Source organism: Solanum verrucosum, unplaced genomic scaffold (genome assembly GCF_900185275.1).
Source record: "Solanum verrucosum unplaced genomic scaffold, falcon-dt-bn FXZP01000175.1, whole genome shotgun sequence".
In the NCBI taxonomy this organism is placed as follows: domain Eukaryota; kingdom Viridiplantae; phylum Streptophyta; class Magnoliopsida; order Solanales; family Solanaceae; genus Solanum; species Solanum verrucosum.
This window is the reverse complement of record NW_026020399.1, coordinates 1,504,729-1,527,064: the sequence shown is the minus strand read 5'-3', so window position 1 is coordinate 1,527,064 and position 22,336 is coordinate 1,504,729. Positions and strand designations below refer to the sequence as shown.

Sequence of the window (22,336 nt, the reverse complement as noted above, 5' to 3'; positions counted from 1 at the left end):
AAATTTCATCAATAATTTGTTTGTGCTAATTTTAAGAAACAGATACACTAGTGGACCAATAAAACTCTAATTATTTCTTTGGAAAAAGGGTAAAAAATATCCTTCAATTTTGTTTTATTAATTGATTATACTCTTACCGTTAAATTGAAGTTATTTTTATCCCTACCGTTACTAATTTCATTATTTATACCTTTCAATTGAATGAAAAGCCCCAAATGAACTTAAATTAACCCGATTTCAATTAAATTGCCCGATTTTCTTATAATCCGAACCCCACCTACTTCAAGTAAATTAAATCCCTAAATCCATATCTCTATTCCTCGTTTCTTGTTCATCCATTTCTCCTCGTCATATTCTCTCTTCTAAAATTACTAACAAAATCCATAACTTGATAAGCTACTGACACGATCCCATAATTCAAATTCATTACATCTTGTCACAAAGTAATCACCACCACTCCTTCTGGATGTCGTAGTCAACTAGCTTTCGTCCATTCTGAAGCTGCTTACATGCGAAAATAAATCTTTGTTTTAACATTGTCAATGGTGTCCGATGACTCTACCTCTAAGCCCGTCAGGGTCTTCACAAAGATCTGCATTTTTCACCAATATTTGAAGGTGAAGGGTTCCGTTGCAGAGAGAGTTGAAGGAAGAAAAAGATTATACTCCCTCCGTTTAAAAAAGAATGACCTCATTTTCTTTTTAATCTGTTTAAAAAAGAATGACCTCTTTCTTTTTTTGGTAACATTTTAATTTTAGCTTTTCACGTGACATGTTTAATAAGGCCACAAGATTAAAGAATAATTTTGTAAATTAACTTTAATCTAAGATCAATTTGGGGCTTTTCATCCAATTGAAGGATATAAATGATGAAATTAGTAATGACAGGGATAAAAATAACTTCAATTTAACGGTAAAAATATAATCAACTAATAAAACAAAATTGAGAAGTATTTTTTACCACAAAAGTATTTGTTTCACTAATTAAGTTTACCCATAAAAAAATTTAAATTAGTTTTCTTTAATTTTATTTATTTGTGGGGTCTATTTTATATGACATAAAAAATAATTAATGATAAATTTTGTTGAGTGATTTTACTAACACAAATGTTTAAGTTGAGTGATTTTATTGATACAAAAGTCTTAGTTGAATGATTTTATTGATACAAAACAAACTTTAATGACTTTGCTAGATTAATTCCTAAAGTTGAGTGATTTTTTAAGATATCAACTCAAAAGTTAATTAAAAAAAGAATTTGATTAAATTATACTTATTTACTCTTTGATCTCTATTTGAATAATTTACACTTAATTTTGACTGTATATATTCAAGATACATGTATTTGAACTTATCTAAACACGCCAAATACATGTCTCTAAGGTCTAAAATCTGATAAGATTCGTAATATTATAAACTAGTGCTAAACTAATAGAATTTTTATAAGTTACCTATTATTATTATTATTATTTAAGTTGTACCTTATGTTTTATGTTATTTGCAAATTTAACTACTTCAAACACAACTTAAAATATGTGTATGTACAGTATTTGCTACTTCTATCATGTATGCCTAAAGTACTATTTTAGACGCACATAACGCAAGTTGTAAAATGCATAAATGAGCCAAATATATATTTTTTGTCTAATTCGTGCAGAATTTTAATAATTTTTGTTCAAGATAATTTGAATTGGTTTCAATCTCAACTCATTCAAATCTTAACCTATTTTAAAAGAATCCTCAATTGATTGATGTGTCCAATTTAATCTCCAAGTTCAACCCATTTTAAGACCTTATTTGCATTGATGTAATGTATGTTTGTATATTGAAAGTATGAATTACTATCTATTTTATATCTTTTAAGATTTATCTATGTATTTGTAAATCTTTTTTTTAAAAAAAAATTCTTGAGTTAAAATTCGAATTGTGGTTATAAAAGTTAAATAATAATAGTAATAATATGCTACAATTAAGAAAAAAAAAACATAAATACACATCTTATTTTATTATAATCTCTAAAATTTCTTACCATTTAAAAAAATTTCAAAAATCCCCTCTCTGATACATTTCTATCTCTCTCGGATACATCCCTCCCCTTTCGGATACATCTCATGAGCTATGTATCTGCAAGCTTCCTGATGTATCCAGGGATCCTATAATTTAAAGAGATTTTTGTAATTTGAAAAAGAATAGGGATAGGGTGTAATTACTTCTTAATACTATGAGATTTACGTAATTTTTACTAAAATTATTGAGATTAAGCCGGTTAAACAGTGTGGGTTATGACTTAACCCGTTTTTAGCCTATTTGAGCCCAAAGTAAATTTGAGCGGGTCAAATTCAATCCAATTTTTATTTCAACTCATTTTAATATCTCTGATTTCAACCTAATCCGCCCATTTGACACCCCTAATATAGCGTATGTGTCTTAAGTTTAGATATTCAATTGCTTTTCTTTTTTCGCTCTAAAATAAAAACTAATTCTTTGAATTTCAATAATTTAATACTGGTTCAACACTCAAATTTATAGTAATGTGGTTCAATTTGAAATATAAATTTCAAATATCATAAAGAACAAACTCTAATTTTTATTAACATGTGAGTTGTAATTTTTAAAAATAACAATAAATCTAAAGAATTCATTTTGCAAAATTAGTGATTTATCAATGTTCTGGAGTTATTCGTTGTTAAACAGCAGTAACTTATATTCAAACCTTCATGTGAAAGAAGTTCTTTTTTTTCACAATTAAAGGTGTTTATAGTTTGGTTGGATTGATTTTTCTATAAAAGGAATCAAATTAATAAAATGGATTTTAAAGTGTTGGAGTTAAATAAATTAATTATAATTTGATTTTCATCGATTCAGCTTTTGTTTGGTTTTTTATTAATATAATTTCGATCACATATTAGATTTAAGTATATTTCACCATAACATTACCACATAAATTAGTCTTTTAAAAAAGAATTATATATGCAATCAAATTTTATATATATATATATATTCCTCGATAATATTATATGCTTTATCAAAAAAATTAGGATAAACTACTTATTAGACATACATCACTACTATATATACTAATATTATCTTTACTTTCAAACAATTACATATATTACCACCTTTAGTAGTTTATAACTAGAATTGATTAATTATTTGCTTAATTAACTCTTTCACTCCAAGTCAACCACTATCTCTTAATTCTCCCCTCCCATATTTATCACTCAATTATGTCTCCTCCTTTCCGATTCAAGAATTTCACCATACAATTTCATTCCAACAATAGCTAATCTACTCTCTTCTTCTCAAGATATCACCACCATGGCCGACAAATTCTCCTGAACCCAAATATTATTCTGTATTGTTCATTTATAACGAGATCAAATCAAAGTAACTGCTACAGAGAAAACTTTCAATTCAGAGTGGGTCTTGATTGTTTGTCTCCAGAAGAAATGGATCTTAGTTTTGATTATGTTATGACATAGCGCAAAAGGATCAAAGGGAGTATTGTAGAGAGTTTTTGTTTGCTGGTGTTCTTCTAAGGCTTTCCTTGGTTACTCTGATATGGATGTGGTAGTACCAATATTACTTTGATATAGCCCTTGAAACATGTGTATCCAGTAAGTAGTAATCTTAATTAAGATTTGAGTTGTATTTTTAGTAATGGGGTATCTGAACATGCATATGTATCCACCAATAAATTTCGGATACATGATTTTTAACAACACGATAATATTAATGATACGACAGATACTCTACAGTCGTGATTTGTTCCTAATTAAATTCATGTGTTTCAGCTACATTTCATATTTAGATACACATAATTAAATGTATATGCTTATTATGTATTCGAGATACATATTTTTGGATATAACGTATGAAATTTAGATACACATAATTAGATGTATATGCTTCTACTTTTTGTATATTCCATATTTAGATACACATAATTAGATGTATATGCGTACTATGTATTCGAGATGCATATTTTTGGATATATCATATGCAATTGATATACATCAAATTAATACTAGATACATATAAAAGATACATGAAATTAATATTATATATATATAAATAGATACATAAATTAGTACTAGATATGTATAACAAATACATAAAACTAATGCTAGATACTTCTATGATACATATGAATGTACTTGTATGACACTCATGTATCTAAGTGTTTAGTTTGTTGGATACATCATATATTGATAATAGATACATCAAATCAATGAATTTATTATTTTAAGAGTAACAATTTGAAATTAATCAAATTACATTACCAAGATATACATGTTTTTATCTTATATTAATAATATTAACGAATTTACTATTTCAAAGAATAATAATAAAAAATTAATTATCTATGTATTTTGAAAATCTTCAATTACTCCTCTAATTAAGGAAATTAGTTACAATCAATTAATTTAAAATAAATAAATTTAGTATCTCAATTTTAAAATTCGACAGACACATGTATCTCATGGATTCAAACTCATGTATCCTAAGCATGAAATATGGTAGATGAAGTAATATTTGAAACTATTGGGAATCTAGTAATTAAGGCCTAAACTAGTGAGATTGATGTGATTTACCCAATAAATTAATCATATTCAAGAAACTTGATAAAATTTATTACAACAAATTTGTTTGGTGCAGGAAATTAAAAGGAAGGAGGAGACAAATGTACTTTGACTATAGTTTACTAAAATTAGGTATACATAAAATTATTTTAATAAAGGGAGAAATATTAAAATATCTTCAAATTATCTTTGTTTTTAGTTTCATATCTAAACTATTGGTGGTGTGTTTCTCAAAATAATGAGTAATAATTTAGATATGAAACTCACATTCTCAATAGTTTAAGTTTGAAACTCAATAAAATGAGATAATTTAAATATGTTCTTGATACTTTACTCTTTAATAAACAACAACACACCCAATATAATTTTGTAAATGGAGTCTGAAAAGTGTAACATAAATATAATCTTACCCTATCTTATAAAGATAAAAGAGGTTGTATCTAATACATTTTCAAAAAAATAATTATAAAAAGTAGATACAAATTAAATAATAATTTACAAATAAAGTAATGCTTGAAACTTTATGAAATAAGTAAGATAAATTATTATTATGATTTATAACTTCATATTACTATTTCAATCAACTGACTTGTGCTTAATTATTATAATATATATTCACAACATTTATTGATTTATCTAATTTTAATTTTTATCTAACATTCTATATTCTTTTTACAACAATCTAATGTATATATAATAAAGGAAATATTTCACAAGATATATTTAATACTAACATATCAAAGTATATCACACCTTCATTGATTATTTTAATTGTTTTTAGTATTTCTTATTTGATTTATTAATTCTATTTAACTTGTTCTCTTTCCTTTTTTTCTTCTTAATTCATTTCTATCCCAATCCCTCAGAATTGACTTAAATTTACCCGTCCAATCGTAATATTCCCAAATATGCTAAAATAACATGTTTTTATCAATGAAGTATTTCTCCGTTCTTCATAAATCAATGCAAGACTTTCATCTTCTCAAACAAGGTAAGTGATTCAGTGACAACATACATTCTTCCTATTCTATTTTATTATAATCTCATATATTTTAATGGTACATGAATTCACAACAAATGATGCTTTATTCTTTGAGGAAATTTGCATATGTTTATACGATACACGAATTCAAAACAAATGATGCATTGTTCTTTGAGGAAAATTGTATATGTTTTTACGATACACGAATTCACATGATGCATTGTTCTTTACCAGAATTTGTATATATATTTTTTTACCATTTCTGAAATACTCAATATACTCAAACTTTCTTCATACATGTTAGTGTTATGTTCAAGATTTCCCTCCTATCTTCTACATTGTAAGGAACTACGTGAGTTTAAGATTTTTAGTAAAAAAATGAATATATTTCCTCCATGCATTTTAATGAATGACATAATATATTTTCTTCCATATTTTTCATACTCAATGTACATAATATCGACAAACGACGTTAATAATATTTCTATTTTTAGGTTTGTTGAGGCAGCAATAGAGATAATCATGCTTGAAATTTTGGAAGCATTAAAATTTGATACCGAGTTAACAAATTATTGTGAAATCAAAATGGAGTATATAATCCTGACACGAAAACGAAAACATTCAATTTGTCAGTTGAATACTCATTCATGACTCAGCGAAAAATAATCCTACATTTATGAATATGATTACACACAACGAACAAAAGATGTGAGCGCCATGACGCCCAAAAAATACCATAGATTTTCATTTCCAATGATTGTAATTTTTTTTAATTTGAAATTAATCAAATTTCTTTATTGCTATATTTTTATTCAATTCTACTAGTTAGGAAATCTTAGTATCTAAGAGATAAAATATATTTAAAATATTAATTGGCATTTGTACATGTGATTTGAAATTATCATTTCAAATTCAAATCTATATATATAATAAAGCATAAATTTAGACAAGGTGATGTGACACCTCTCTATATTCTCCATTTTTATTTATCTTTTTTCTCTTATTTTACCTTTTTTTTTAAAAATAATAATTCTTCAATTATTTTATTTTGTAAAATCATCTCCTTAACTCATAGTTCTTTAATAAATATTCGTAACCTTAAATCTTTTCTTATTTATAACTTTCAATTATTTAATATACAAGTTTGTAACACCTTAAAATCATCTTAATAGAAATTTATTTTGAAGTATATGTACCTCCCACTATAATTGTCTTCTTTATTAGGGTTTTTAATATATATTCATGTATTCTTCCACTTTTAATTTTTATATTTTCTTGATTAACTTTATTAATGTGGAGTAATAATATGTTAAAAGATGGAAGAAATTTTCTTTCTTTGTTTTATTTTTTATAATTAAAAAATATTTATTCAATTCAATCAACTTTTCACCTCCCACTATAATTGTCTTCTTTATTGGAGCTTTTAACATAATAATTTTAATTAATTTTATTAATGTGGAGTAATAATATGTTAATAGATGGGAGAGAATTTTATTTATTTATTTTATTTTTTATAATTAAAAAAATATTTATTCAATTCAATCAATTTTTCACCTCTCGCTATAATTGTCTTCTTTATTAGAGATTTAACATATATTTATTATAAATCCATTGAATTGTGGGGATTATCCATTAGATTTATTCAAGAATTAATTGAATTCATGTATGGGTGCTTCCAAGGTGATAAGAACCTTTAGGGATAACTATTTATCTACTAGTTTGGCGACCTTTGAGAGTGATATCTCAACACTATAAATAGAGATATCACTCACCATTTGGAAGACACACTTGAATAAGAATTATCTCCATCTTCATTCATTTTCTTCTCTTTATATTATATTATTCTGAGCTTGATTTTATAATACGTTATTGGCACGAAGTTTCTACTTGCGAAGGTATTATGTAAATATTTTTATTTAATCCACATATTCTCTCATAATCTCATCATGTCGAATTCATCCAAACTTGAGTTTGTAGCACTAAATATTTGTGGAAAAAATTACCTTTCATGGGTACTCGATGCTGAGATTCACTTAGCTATTAAAGGTCTTCATGCCACCATTACTCAGGGAAATGAAGCATCGAGCCAAGATAAGGTGAAGGCTATGATTTTCCTTCGTCATCATCTTGATGAGGGACCAGAGATTGAATATCTGACGGTAAATGATCCACTTGAATTGTGAACTGATTTGAAGGGGAGGTATGACCACCTAAAGGCTATAGTATTGCCAAGAGCTCGTTATGAGTGGATGCACGTACGATTTCAAGATTTTAAGACCGTAATTGAATATAACTCTAATGTTGTCACGACCCAATTTCTCGAGTCATGATGACACCTACTATACCCTACCAGTAGGTAAGCCAACCCGTAACCCAGAACATCAAGCAATGAGCGAAAGGGCAGAAACTAGCGAAAACAATAATCTAAACAAGGATAACAAGGTGGAAGCAACCCAAAATAAATATATACAGAAATCCCTCCCAGAACCTGAAAGTCACTGGTACAGAGCTATCTAATAAAGAGTACAAGTCCCAAAAGTGGACCACAACAGAGCGTGTCTCAAAGGCAACAAGACTAGCTAAAACAAAAGAAGGAGACAGAACAAACCCCAAAACGCCAAGTGCTCGCCCTCGTCTCCAAATCACAGCTGCAAAAGAAGGTTGAAACTAATCACCGCTGATAACTGGTACTGGGACCTGCATCACGAAATAGATGCAGAGCGAAGCATGAGTACCAACACAACAGGTACTCAGTAGGCATCATAGGCCGACTGAGCAAAAGGGTAAAAACAATAAGAAATGATAGAATCTAGACACAGAGAGGCCAAAGAGGATAAGAAAAGAAAGCACACGAGCATACCAGAAACAAACTAAGTACAACTAAACTAAACCTAATTGGACCCCCATAAGCCCAGAAGGTACTCTCGTGCACAAGCTAAAATAAAACCTAAACGAACCCCCATAAGCCCGACAGGTACACGAAAAAGCTAAGTCTACTGAGAAAGAAGAAAATCGGGCTCCCAGCCCAAAGTAACTAAGATAATCCATTAGACTTCACCCAGCTAGCAGTGCACTCCCAACCCAGCTAGAAAGAGTGACCCTAGGGGGCACCCAACCAAACAGTCCACTCCCAGCCCAGCTAGAAAGAGGGACCCGTGAGTGAGGTAGATATCGCGAGTCGTCCTACCATGCAGTCAGCTCCCAGCCCAGCTAGAAAGAGCGACCTGGGGACACCCAGCCAGCAGCACACTCCCAGCCCAACTAGAAAGAGAGGCTCAGGGGCGATCGCCGATATCACCGAGTCTACCCAGCCAGCGATACGTTCCCAGCCCAGCTAGAAAGAACGACCCCGGGGGTGATGGTATCTCTAATAGGATTCAATCCAACAACAACCACTCTGGAATGCCGTCCACTCTAAGATATCACATAAAAGGCTCCAAGCCTATACTATCTTAATCCCACACCTCGAGTGATGCACCAAACCTTCGAGAATGCGTCGGAACCGCAAAATGAGAGGGAGAAGATACAGAAGTGCAGCAAGCAGCGATAACGCCTAATCTAAGGCTCAAACTATCAGACTCAAGTCTGTTATTCCAGTCTACAAGGAGCTAAGTCATCCGAACGACGTCGGCAGCAAGTCAAGGCTATCCAGCCCACACGGGTCATAAGTCTAAGGCAATGCTAGCCTAACCTAGACTAAGGACATCATGCTTACGGTTAAGGATGAACAAGGCATGAAATACATAGCATACAAGCATACAATAGCATTTAGCACATAAGCATGCAACTCTACTAAACCGGTTAACATGATACTATACCCAAAATGTGGCCAATCGATCCTAACATAAGGTATCTAATCAAAGTAAGGTAGTAAACTGATACCCACCCCCAATTCACTCCAATCGACATGCTTTTACACAATTAAGCTCAATCTATAAGAAAGGAAGTCGTAGCCTACCTTAAGGCCAATCGCGCGCTCTCCAAATCACTTTACCAGAGCTTTCCCTTTCCGAATAGTCTCAAGACGCTGCCCTGCTATCAAAAATAGAGTCACAACGTTACTACGATCATTTAGACATCAAAATCACAGCAAACGAAGACGGGTCAATTTTGGAGTCAAAATGGGAATCGTGGGACCAGCACCGAACTGTCCGAATTTGACTTCGTCAAGAGACCCTAAACAACACTCCAAACTTGTGTTCCAAAATGGAACACAATCCGAGGCTCAAAACACAGCAAAAACCAACAAGCAAGAAACCACACTTTAATCAACTAAAAGAAACCCTACAGCAGCAGTCTAAACTCGGAATAAACGAGAATAGAAAGGTGCCCAGCACTCTTTAAACACTCTACGACGAAGTGACGACAATTCTCAACATGTGGGACTTCGAATCACCCAAAACCGAGCTAAAATGAGTGAGATATGACCAAAACAAAAATACCAAAAACAAAGACTCGAAAAAGGTACTGCAATCAGGTTTTATCGTGAAATTACCTCGAACTACGCGCACCCAACAACTTCTGAACACTTTACCACAAAGCCACCGAAACTACGAAGATCCCGCACTTCGAATCACCTAATTCAGACAAAAGATGAGAGAGTTATGAGGGTTTAAGTTTTGGGAAATGTTGCTGGTTTTCTGCATTTATTTTTTCTGCAATAATTTCCAAAACTTAAAACTCCGACGGGGTGCTCCGATCTCGTTCGGAACCCCGTGCACGCAAACGAGATATGCAACCATACCAAATTCGATTTTCCAGACTCAACGGCGCAGTCAAAATTTCCATCAGAGATCATTTCGATAAAAAGTGGGTCCCACTTCCAAAAGTCATTTTAAGTCAAAACCCACAAAAGGGCTCGGAAAGATATCGAAAACCTTGGGACACAAAAGAAGGGTCAATCTAGACCAAGCTCGACATTCCGGAGCTAACCGCACCGACGGAATTCTCATCCGGGCGCGTTTACTCAGAATGTTGACCAAAGTCAAACTTAGGCTTAATCTTAAAGTTAAAACGCCTAATTGCACCGACTCACACTGAAAACCTCGGGAGTCATGTCGACCATGCTACTAGCCTAAAATGACCCTTCCGGAGCTGATGGAATCGTCAGAATTGGATTTCGATGTCATCTTCTTGAACTTTTGATCGAAAATGATCGTTCAAGCTTCATAAGCTCCAAAACACAAAAACTCGCACCAAGATCAAACGAAAGACCAGGTGACCGAACTGTCAGTCCCAGCAAGTCATGACTTGGGGTCGCTACAGGAACGCTCTAAACGACACAGAGAAGGCAAGACACAGAAATGACCTGGAGGGTCATTACAAATGTATTCAGCATAACCTCACAATTGAAATTATGTGGGATAGACTATGAAAGATGAGGACATGTTGGAAAAGAAACTTATTACTTTCCAGGCCTCAAAGTGATATGCAACAGAGATATCGTGAAAAAGGATTTTCAGAAATACTCTGAACTGATCTCATGCCTTTTGGTAGCTGAGCAACATAATGTACTTTTAATGAAAATTTTTGAAACTTGTTCCACTGGAGCTTCTCCATTATCGTAAGCAAACGTGGTAGAAGCACATGATTGATCTGAAGTAAAATGAGATGATTATCGGGGCTATAATAGTGCGCGTGGATGTGACAAAGATAAGAGGCGATACAACAATCGTCGAGGTGGTGGTCATAATAAAAGGGAGAACAACATGAGTTCTAAAAAAATAACCCCTTGAAAAGTAATTGTCATCGTTGTGGCATGAAAGGCCATTGGAAGAGTGAATGTCAAACACCTGAACATTTTGTCAGACTTTACCAAAATTCGTTTAAAAGAAAGGAATAAAGGTGGTGCCTCATCTTCCAATGCTTGAGTTGAGTCACATTTGACTCTAAAAGATGATGATAAGCCGAGAACATCTCAGAAATATGATAAGGATGTTGAAGCAAATTTGGCTTTAAAAGATGATGTTTTTGATGGCCTTGGTGATAGTACTCATATAGAAGTTGATGACTTCTTTGGAGATGGAAACTAAAGTTTGATCTTTTAGTTGGGGAATATAGTCTGTTGCTACTTTACTTATGTGTTTTTTTTAATTATCACGTTCTTCTTTATGTTAAAGTATTTAAATTTTTGTTGTTAGTTTTGCTTCGTGCTTCTTTTGATGTATTTTTATGAAAATTAATAGAAATCCACAGTTGTCAATTGGATCAAAGATAAGTAATTGAGATGTGTGCCTTCTTGATAGTGCTAAAACACATACTATATTAAGAGAAAAGAAATACTTTCCTAATATGGTTATGAAAATGACATATGTTAAAACAATATCAGGCAGTACAAAATTAATCGAGGGCTCTGGAAGAGCGACCTTATTACTACCTGGAGGTACAATATTGACCATTGATAATGCATTACATTGTAGTAACTTTAAAAAAAACTTATTAAATTTCAAAGTTATTCGTCAAATTATGGCTATCATGTTGAGACTGCTAATGAAGGAAAGTTTGAGTACCTTTACATTACTACAATTAATATAGAGAAGAAAATTGTGCATCAGAAATTACCTGCACTTTCTTCTGGGTTGTACTATACAAGTATAAATACAATTGAATCACATGACGTAGAAAATAAAAGGTTTGCTAATTTTAATGATTTTATCATTTGACATGACCAATTAGGTCATCACGATTTTAATATGATGCGCAAAATAATTGAGAATTCACATGGGCATGCCTTAAAGAGCCCAAATATCCTTCGGTCAAAGGAATTCTCTTGTGTTGCATGTTCTCAAGAAAAGTTGATCACTAAACCATCAACATTCAAGGTTGGAATTGAATCTCCTACATTTCTAGAACGTATGCAGGGTGATATATATAGGCCAATTCACCTTGCATGTGGACCATTTAAATATTATATGGTCTTGATAGATGCTTCTACAAGATAGTCATATATGTGCTTATTATCAACTCGCGACATGACTTTTGCGTGAGTGTTGGCTCAAATAATAAGATTAAAAGCACAACTTTCAAACTATGCAATAAAGACAATCTATATATTATAATAAAGCTGAATATGAAAACGGTGACGTGACGCTCTCTAAGGACTTCATTCTTATTTATCTTTTTTTGTGATTTTATTGGCATTTTTCTCTTATTTCTTTCAATTATTTTATTTTCTTACCTCTTCAATTACATAAATTTTACTCTTAATAAGTATTAATAAATTTCATAACTCCTAACCTTTCATATTCATAACCCTCAAATAATTTAATATACAAATTTATGACATCTCAAAATCACACTTATAAAAACCTATTTTGAGACATGTGATGATTATATTTTTTACATTTTTCCTTATTCTTGATCTTTTATCTCTTTTATTGGTTAATTTTTTGTCTGATTTGATCTGATTTTGCAGGATGAAGATTGTTAAATAATTTTGTGCAGTTCGATTTTACAAGGTAAACTATTTGATGTGCCTAATATGGTTATTACTTTTTCTCTGTTTGAATTTTTCTCTTTGCTTCTCTTTGTAGTTTATAGAGATTTTTTTTTCTTCTTTTTATAGTTTTTGGAGCATTATGTTATGTTGATAACACGATCCTTCCTTTATCTTTAACTCATAATTAAATATTCTTTAAAGTTTTTATTTGATTAGTTAACTTCATTTTTATATTTTGTCGTTATTGTTGTTGTTAAATGATTAACTTATTTTATTTTCATGTTGAAAATAGAAGCTGAAACGAAAGTCAACACACACATGTATGCTACTTAATAAAGCATGTATATATAATTTTGTAGTCATGTAAATCAACTTTTAATAACTATTATGATAGAACATGAGAATGTAAAGTTAATTCATAATTTTTTATAATATTGTATAACTTATAAAAAGATGTTTATTGATATGGAACTTTGTAGTCTTCATATATTTAGTTTTTTTTTTTTTTTAATTTTTAATATTAGAAGTTCTCAAAGTTTTTGAGATTTTCAAAGATTACTATTACAATCTGTTTGGTCAGAAATTGAAATACAAAAGTATTTGTTTAGGCTAAAAATGATTTAGTAAAGTTGTTCTCTCTCAATCTATTTTCTTTACCAATATAAGAATTATCTAGACAAAAGAAAAGTGGTGTAGCACATCTCTTTGGCCAATAATCTTATTTATCTTTTGATTTTCTCTCTTTTTTTTTTGACAAATTTTCTGTTTATTTATTTCTTATTTTTGTACAAAAATGAATGTATCAATTACTACTCCTTCATTGATTCATAATTTTTAATATAAAAATTCAAGTATCTTTATGTTTCGTACGTTAATGACTTTTGATGATCATAACTCCTAAATTATATTAATAATCATATTCATAATATCATTTGATATTTTATATCATTGTCCCCTAAATAGGGGCATTATAAAAATATTTATAAAAAAATTATCAAATTTATATGTATAGTAAAATTAAGATTTTTTATATATATATAAAACTAAAAATATAATTTCCTTAACTCTCTTTTTTTTTCAAGAAAAACTTTAAATTTCATAATTTAATTTTATCAAAATTTATGTTAAAAGTGTTAAAAAAAATATCATATATATAAATTAATTTTCTTCTTAACAACATAAATAGAGTGAAAATAAGGATAATAAGAGTAATATTTTTTTCTTTTTACCATAATAAATGTGAATATATGATTAATGTGTATTAAATTTATTATTATTGAAAGCAAATAAAAGTTTCTTTTATTTTTTCTACATTAAAGAATGTGTTATCCTTTGTACATTTATTACTCCAATTTATTTATAATAATTACTACTTATAATAATAGATTGAGAGAGAACAATTTTTTAACTTTTCATATCAATGTTTATATTTTCAACTTTTTTTATCAGTATGAAAATTTATTTTTAGCAAATTTTCTGAATAAATAATATCGAAGTCGTATTTTAATTTGTGTTTCTCTCTTTTATTATATTATTTATTAAACCATTTATCAAATAGTGAAATTAATTATTTTAAAATATATTTAAGTTTTTTTATAACCGCGCAAAGCACGAACAAGTATACTAGTTCATTTAAATAATACTGATGAGTTTACATCTCAAACATTTAATGATTACTGTATGTCTATTGGAATAATAGTTGAACATGCATTTGCTCATGTTTAATAGAAATGTATTCTTATTCCATTTCGTTTTTATTTTGGGTCGAAGCAAAAGCAAGATGAAGCAGGAAAATAATTTGTCTATAGTATATATTTTGGTAAGATATACGTAAGTATTACCTTATATATAAGGGATAAGGGTCTGAAAATACCCTAACTTGGTCGAATTTGCTGTTGCGATACTAAACTTTCATGAGGACCTATTACCTCCTCCCTAGACTATTTAATACCGTATTTTAAACATATTTATGTGCCCACGTGAACATAAAATTATAATGTGTCCACGTGGGCACATATATACCTTTAAAATACACTATTAAATAGTTCAGAGGGTAAAAAATACGGTATTAAATAGTCTAAGGAGGTAATAGGTCCTCATGAAAGTTTAGTATCGCAACAGCAAATTCGACCAAAGTTGGGGTATTTTTCAAACCCTTATCCCTATACATAAGCCAACAACAAATTAAAAAAGACTAATACTGCAGTACTTAATTGCACAATATGTTATGTGAGTTGTACTATTTATATTTTATCCACATTTAACTTTATTTTACCTTATCAATATTTAGGAATCAATTCTTATAGTGTTAGGAGAACCATATTTATAGAATAGGGGTTTAACTATCATCATTATTTTCCCAAATCATTTCTTGAATGAGTGTCAACTGTCACATGTCTAATATTGATATCAATGACTTAGGTTTAATTAATTGAGGACTATAACAATAATTTATGTAGAGTGGGAAAATAGGCAATTAATTGAGGGCTATAACGATAATCAATAGCGGCTATTTTCCAAAGAAATTGGCTACAATTGCAATTCAAAATTAGGCCAAAAAAAGAGCAAACAAACTAACAATTCAAGTCTCCCAAAACCAGCTAATCCATGTGTGCTACAGAGGAAAGCATATGGATTGTGCTTCTTCACCCTAAATTTAAGCCATCCAAACCCATTCCCCATTCAATATACATATGACACTTTTGAGGCTAAATGGGCTTATATGACGTAATCTAAAAATGCTTTAATTTGTTCGGTTGAAATTTGTCATGATCCCTGATCCTTTGTTATGCCTTCCTCTCCAGGTGGATGACTTTCTAACAATAACACGCAATGCTTATGTCAGGGACTAAATACAAATGGAGAAAACAATTTGAAATATAAATGGAGAAAGCAAATTGAAAAAGGTAGAGTGGTATTTAACTGTTTCATTAGAGTCACTTCATTTTTATGGTTTTAGACAAAAACTTTACTCCTTGATCCTATTTTATTTTACCTTTTCTAAACGGGAAATAACTCTTGAGGTTGGTGGTTTATGGTAAAAATTGAGTTATTCACCCTAAAATGATAGTATTTTTAGGTTGTGATTTTTTTGTTATATCCTAGTTCAGTAATTTTGTGTTAGAAATGATATGTAAGTGACTTTTGTAAAATAAAAGAAGATAGTTACGTAATCATATGTGAAATTTACCCATGAATCCCAGTTATCTCGGAGTTTGGGTGTTGTTGGTGCTGTCTCGACCATAAGACCACTAAAGCAATCACTTTGGTCCTCAAATTTTTTAGGTCCCTCAAATTTCATATATATATGTCGATGAATTTGAAAAGAATTTTTTGGAAAGAAATTATAATAGTAATTGTTAATATTATTAATGTGAAGGTCGTTGTAATAATTAAGAAATGAAATAGTGATATATACAAAGGCGGAGCTAGGTGGGGGTTCGTGGGAGTATAACAACTATAAAAAATAAGTTCTCGCTATGAAGTTTGACTTTAGGTCCCCAAATTAACTTGATAAAACGGCCCTAAGTGTTGTTAGAAAGAGATTGGTCTAGGATGGTCCGGATGCGTTGGTCCATTCAGATGGATCCTTTCCTGAGAGGACTCTTCATCCAGCTGGCATTGATGGACTCGAGGTTGACTGCCGTCCTCTCTGTGCTTTCCATGTGTATTTTTACCAAAATACAGTAGGTATTAATTATCAAAAGAACTGGGCCTTTGATGCACCCTACAATCTCCAGGAGCAGGTAACAATAATGATATTATCTGTCACACCCCCAAAATCGGATGTGATGGCACGTGTCCAAACCCCACCGGACACGTCAGCCTAACACCCAAAAACCCGACGATACGGAATTAATAAAACAAGAATAAGATAGAAAGATAAGCGGAAGTCTTTAAATAAACTCAACATAACCCCAGAATTGGTTGTCACATGTACAAACCTCTAATACGGAATCTGAATAAAATATACAAGTCTCATAGTAAAGTTCTAGAATAGAACAAAACAATAGATATAGATAACTTGAGGGCACGTCTGGAATGAACCGCTACCTCTCAAGTAAGTCTGGAAGCTCTAATCTGAAGATGAGTAATAAGTCGGATCTGATAGAGCTGTCAACCTACACAACTGTGTAGAAGCAAGGGTGAGTACCAAAAGCAACAGGTACTCGCAAGTAACACTAAACTAAGCTAAACTAGCAGCTACAAACAACTCCTTTCAATCCCAACCGAACCACCGAAACTTCATTCTAACAGCGAACCAACAACCTATACTATACAATTCATAATCAACAGATATATCCAACAGTATCTCAACATCAACTTCATATCCTCATATAAGAGCAAATAGATCATATATCACATGAAGAGGAGCAAGTAGGTAAAATCCACACACCACAGACAAAGATGAAGTCAAATGCGATGCAAATGCAATAATGATGTCATGTAGTCGTGATGCATGTCTGTCCTAAGATACACATCTGTTGACGTAATCAGGCCGCGCTGAATACTCAAATCAGAACCCATGGGGGCCACACATGGACCATGTATCACCGCCGGAACCAGATCCCATCGGCATCCAAATCGCTAGCCGGAGCTAGTCCATCTCATATATCTCTAGCCGGAGCTAGTCTCAACTGTGTCTCATATCCATCCATCCTCATATCAGTGTCTCAGAACTCATGCAACAGATAGTTCACACATGAGATGAATAATGAATATGCACATGTCATCAATCACAACCATATCACGACCACATCATAGTATTACATATCGTCTGTCTCAACATCAATGTCTGTATCAATCATAGCCTACTCATGCTCTTCTATCCCCTCAATATCAGTTATCACATGACTTATTCAACAAATTCAAGTCACATATAACACATTTAGCTCGTTTTATTCCCCATCTTTCAATTACAACAATTTCAATCAACAAATAAAACTCATCCTCAATCCCCATTACTCCCCAACACAATTAGGAAAGTAGTCATGTGTAGTCTAAGAGTTTAACAAAGTTTAGAAGTCACTTGCCTCAAAACGCTTCAACTAGTAACTCAAATTTGAGTTTTACCCTTCCGAGCACGCTCCAAATCACCACAATCTATTCATAAATGGAATCTCACAATCAATACGAATCTAACAACACCAATATTGTGAAATTTGGAGAAAAGGGTAAAATGGTCAAAAAAAATCTCGTTCCGAAAAATATTCTCGAAATCTGGAAATTTTTAGTGAAAAATGTTCCCCAAGAAATTTAGAATCCAATAGTGAAAACCGTTTCGAAAAAGGAGTTGAAATGAGTTCACAAACTCAAATTTTCTATTAAATTCGGATTAGGCAAAAACCCCCAAATTTTTCAGTTGAGATCTCAAATTTTGATGTTAAAATCCATAAATAATCGATGAAAATCAAAGATATAAGTTGGAAATAACTTACCCAATGAATTCCTTGCGAAAATCCACTTGAAATCACCTATTTTTGAGCTCTCAAAGTCTAAAAACGGAGAAATGGGTATTTTTCAAGTTGGAGGAAAATGCCTACTGTTTTTTGACTTAAAAAGGACTGTTATTGCAGCTGAAACACAACAATAACACCAAAGTTTAAGTCTCCGTTGGACCCTCGGGATTCGTTCGGAATCTCGTGCACACAAACTAAATATGTACCCCCACTAAATTCGACGTTCCGGACTCAATGGAACCGTCAGAATTTGAATTCGAGGACTCCTTGACCCGAAATTCAATAAGATGCCAAGAAACTAGTTTAACGCCAAAAAATTCGAAACTCAAACGGAGCGTCTAAAAATTCAACCAAGACTCATTCTAGACTTAGAATCACCTCCCGAAACCAACGGTACTCTCGGAATTTCAATCTGAGCCTCGGAACCTCATATGTTGACCAAAGTCAACTCTTTATCAAAATTTCACAACTTTAGCAACTTAGGACCTCAATTCTTTGTTTCAACTCCAAATTCGACTCCGTAACTTCACACAGACCCGTTTCGACATTCTAAAACTGCCGGAATCGACGGAAATCCGATCCGAGTCCCGAAACTCCAAATAACTCGAAAAAGTACTTTTTAACCAACTTTAACTCATAAAAACTCAACTTCTCAAAAACTCAACTTTTTACCAACTTTTCCTCAAACTAACTTTACAACCACAAAACATGGGACTCGGGGCAACTACCGAAAGGGCAAAATAGTCATTTCCATGAAAAATTACCAAAATGACCTTTCGGGTCATTACATTATCAAATTAGTGTTTATTTGTTTAAGTGTCTAATACTATGTGAGGGATCAGTTGATATGATCATGACATATTAACCTCATTGAATGAAAGAGATAGACTCTAACAAATCTGTTTTCTTAAACTAATGCAAGTTTAGCTAAAGCAATGTGCCTATAAATTCTTTTTGATCCGTTTGGAGTTGATATGTGTAGCAACTCGAACAAAGAAAAACTGCTCTTTCTAGTGTTGTGTATTTTACTAGGAACAGCGGGTTCTAGCTATGGTCAGTTGCAGTTCAACTTCTATGCAAAGAGCTGTCCGCAAGCAGAGAAGATAATTCAAGAATATGTGCAAATCTTAAGTTTTTAATTCATGCACTTCATAATTAATAGGGGTAAAATGGTAAACTTACTATGTCAATAAACGTGCAACTCACGTTCCCAAGAACTAGTTATATTATAAGTGAGAAGGTGCTTAGTTTAAAGTTGGATTACGAAAATGCCCTTTAACTTTTTAAATATCATTATCATATTATTATTATTATTATTACTATTATTAATTATTATTATTATTCTATAAGTGTGAAGACATTAAAGTTGAAGACTTTTTAACTCTTCAAGAAATCACCATTAAAATTGATTGATTTTTTAACTCTTCAAGAAATCACCATTAAAGTTGAATGACTTTTTAACTCTTCAAGAAATCACCATTAAAGTTGAATGACTTTTTAACTCTTCAAGAAATCACCATTAAAGTTGAATGACTTTTTAACTCTTCAAGAAATCACTATACCTATAGGTCTCTTACACGTTGTCTTCTAATGACAATACTGTACATTTGAATTTGGTTTAGAGAGCATAAAGCTCTTATCATATGTTCTTTCAAACATTTCTTTACATTTAGTTTTTTTCATTTTTTGCTATCATTCAAATTATATTCTTAAGTTGTTGTTTAAGTGTTTGATCTCTCACATGAAAATATACTGCTAAAATTTTGTTTTATGAACTTATGATGTAATTTTTTAATCTCAGGTATAAACCAGAGGTGATGCTTTTGCAGACCATTGAATAGAACTTTTAGTAGAAATTGCGTCAATACAAATAAGGTATGCAACATGTCTCTCCAACAATTTTATAATTTTTTGCATGAGTATTTTTAATAAATTTGATTAACATTTGATTATTGTATTTTTAATTATTATCATTTTGCCCCTCTACTAAATTAAAATTTGATTAAATATAAATATTTTATTTACATAATGGTAGAATTTGAAGTTCGTAAGCCCTTTAATAATTAAATTATTATTTTCTTGATAAATGAGTACATTGATATTGCTTTTAATCGTAATCATAAATCTCATAATGGAAGAATTTGAAAAGTTATGATATGAAAAGTCATTCATCACTTTAATGTAGAAATCAATTTCAAAATTAAAATTTGAATTTAAAGAGTCATTTCCTAATACTATTTAAGAACCAACTTACAAAGATGGAAGCTCACAATAGGAAATCAAATTAAGGAAATTGCACAATTCAACATGAGAAGATAAGAGAGTTAGAAGTTGCAAGTGAGGATAACCAAAAAAATGCTGAAAATTGGTAATCAAGAAGAAAAAATAGCAGCAAAAAAAAAAGAGTAAATTTAATACATGTGTAATAAATATTAAACAGTGAACAGTCTTATGTTGATATTTGTCTCTAACAATAACAAAGTTTTCTTTTCAGAGCATGAGGACTTTCTTTGCAATATCCTCAACTTTTCGTTCTTGCTTTCTTTCTCCATTATATAATTTTTCTTCCATGAAGTATTTAGAATTGAATGGGTGGTGGACGTGAAGTATAGATATCAATTTAAGGTATAATTTTTTTATTGTGCATTTAAATGAGAACCATTAATCATTTTTGTTATTCATTTTTGCACATACTAATATACCATATGTTTGGACCTAATAACTTAAAAATGTAACTCATTATTTTAGTTACCAAACTAAATTTTGCAGGTTCATCAAATGTCTAATCATTTTACATACAATAAAGAAGTTATTTGAATACATTGATTGTTCATCTATTTTAATTATTTTTTTTGAATAGCTTGTGATACTGATTAAAATGTGATTTTGACAGTAATTTATACCTTTCACAAGACTCACGTGCGTGTCCAGGACTAGCATAAGAAGTCAAGAATAAGGGTGTGTTTGGTATGATCCAATTTCTCATGTTTGGTTGGGTTAAATGTTTTGGAAAATATTTTCCAAATCAACTCATTTTCCTCAAATTTAAGGAAAATGACTTCCCTTCAAAACTTAAGGAAAACATTTTCCAAACCTCTCTTCCAACTTCAAATTACAACTACTTTTTTGTTGAAAAAATCAATTTATTTTATCTCTACCCTCAAACCAGCCCCCAAACCTCCCCCCCCCCCCAAATAATAATTTTAAAGCTTGTTTTTAAATTCAATTTTTTACCCCACCTCACCCCTACCCCCACCCCCTCCAAAAACATATTAAATTTTTTTTTTAAAAGATATTTCTAATTTCAATTTTTTATTTTTTTTTACCCCCTACCCACTACCCTCGCCCCCCCTCCCCCTTCAATCCCCCTATCAACCCCCCTATCAGCCCCCAACCCCCTTCAAAAAGAAAAAAAAATTAAAGTTTGTTTCTAAAAAATATTTTCAACTTCAAATTTTTATTTTTTCATCCCGATCCTCGATCACCCCCCCCCCCCCCTCAAAATAAATTATGAGTTTGTTTTTAAAAAATATTTTCAACTTCAAAATTTTATTTTTTCACCCCTACATTCGACCCCCCCCCCCACCTACCCACCCCACCTCCCTACTAGCCCCCCCAAAAAAACATTTTAAGTTTGTTTTTAAAATACATTTTCAACTTCAAAATTTCATTTTTCACCTACCCTTGACCCCACCCACCCACGCACCCACCAGCCCCCCACCCCCACCCCAAAAAAATTTTAAGTTTGTTTTTAAAAAATATTTTCAATTTAAAATTTTTATTTTTTCACCCCTACCCAGCCCCCCCACCCACCTCCCTACCAGCATTCCCCACCCAAAAAAATAATAATTTAAGTTTGTTTTTAAAAAATATTTTC

At 31.3% G+C, this 22,336-nt stretch overlaps 1 pseudogene; it reads left to right on the top strand.

Annotated features, from left to right (window-relative positions):
• The window catches only part of LOC125839760 (peroxidase 3-like), a 54,503-nt pseudogene that overhangs the window by 836 nt on the left and 31,331 nt on the right, over nucleotides 1–22,336 (top strand).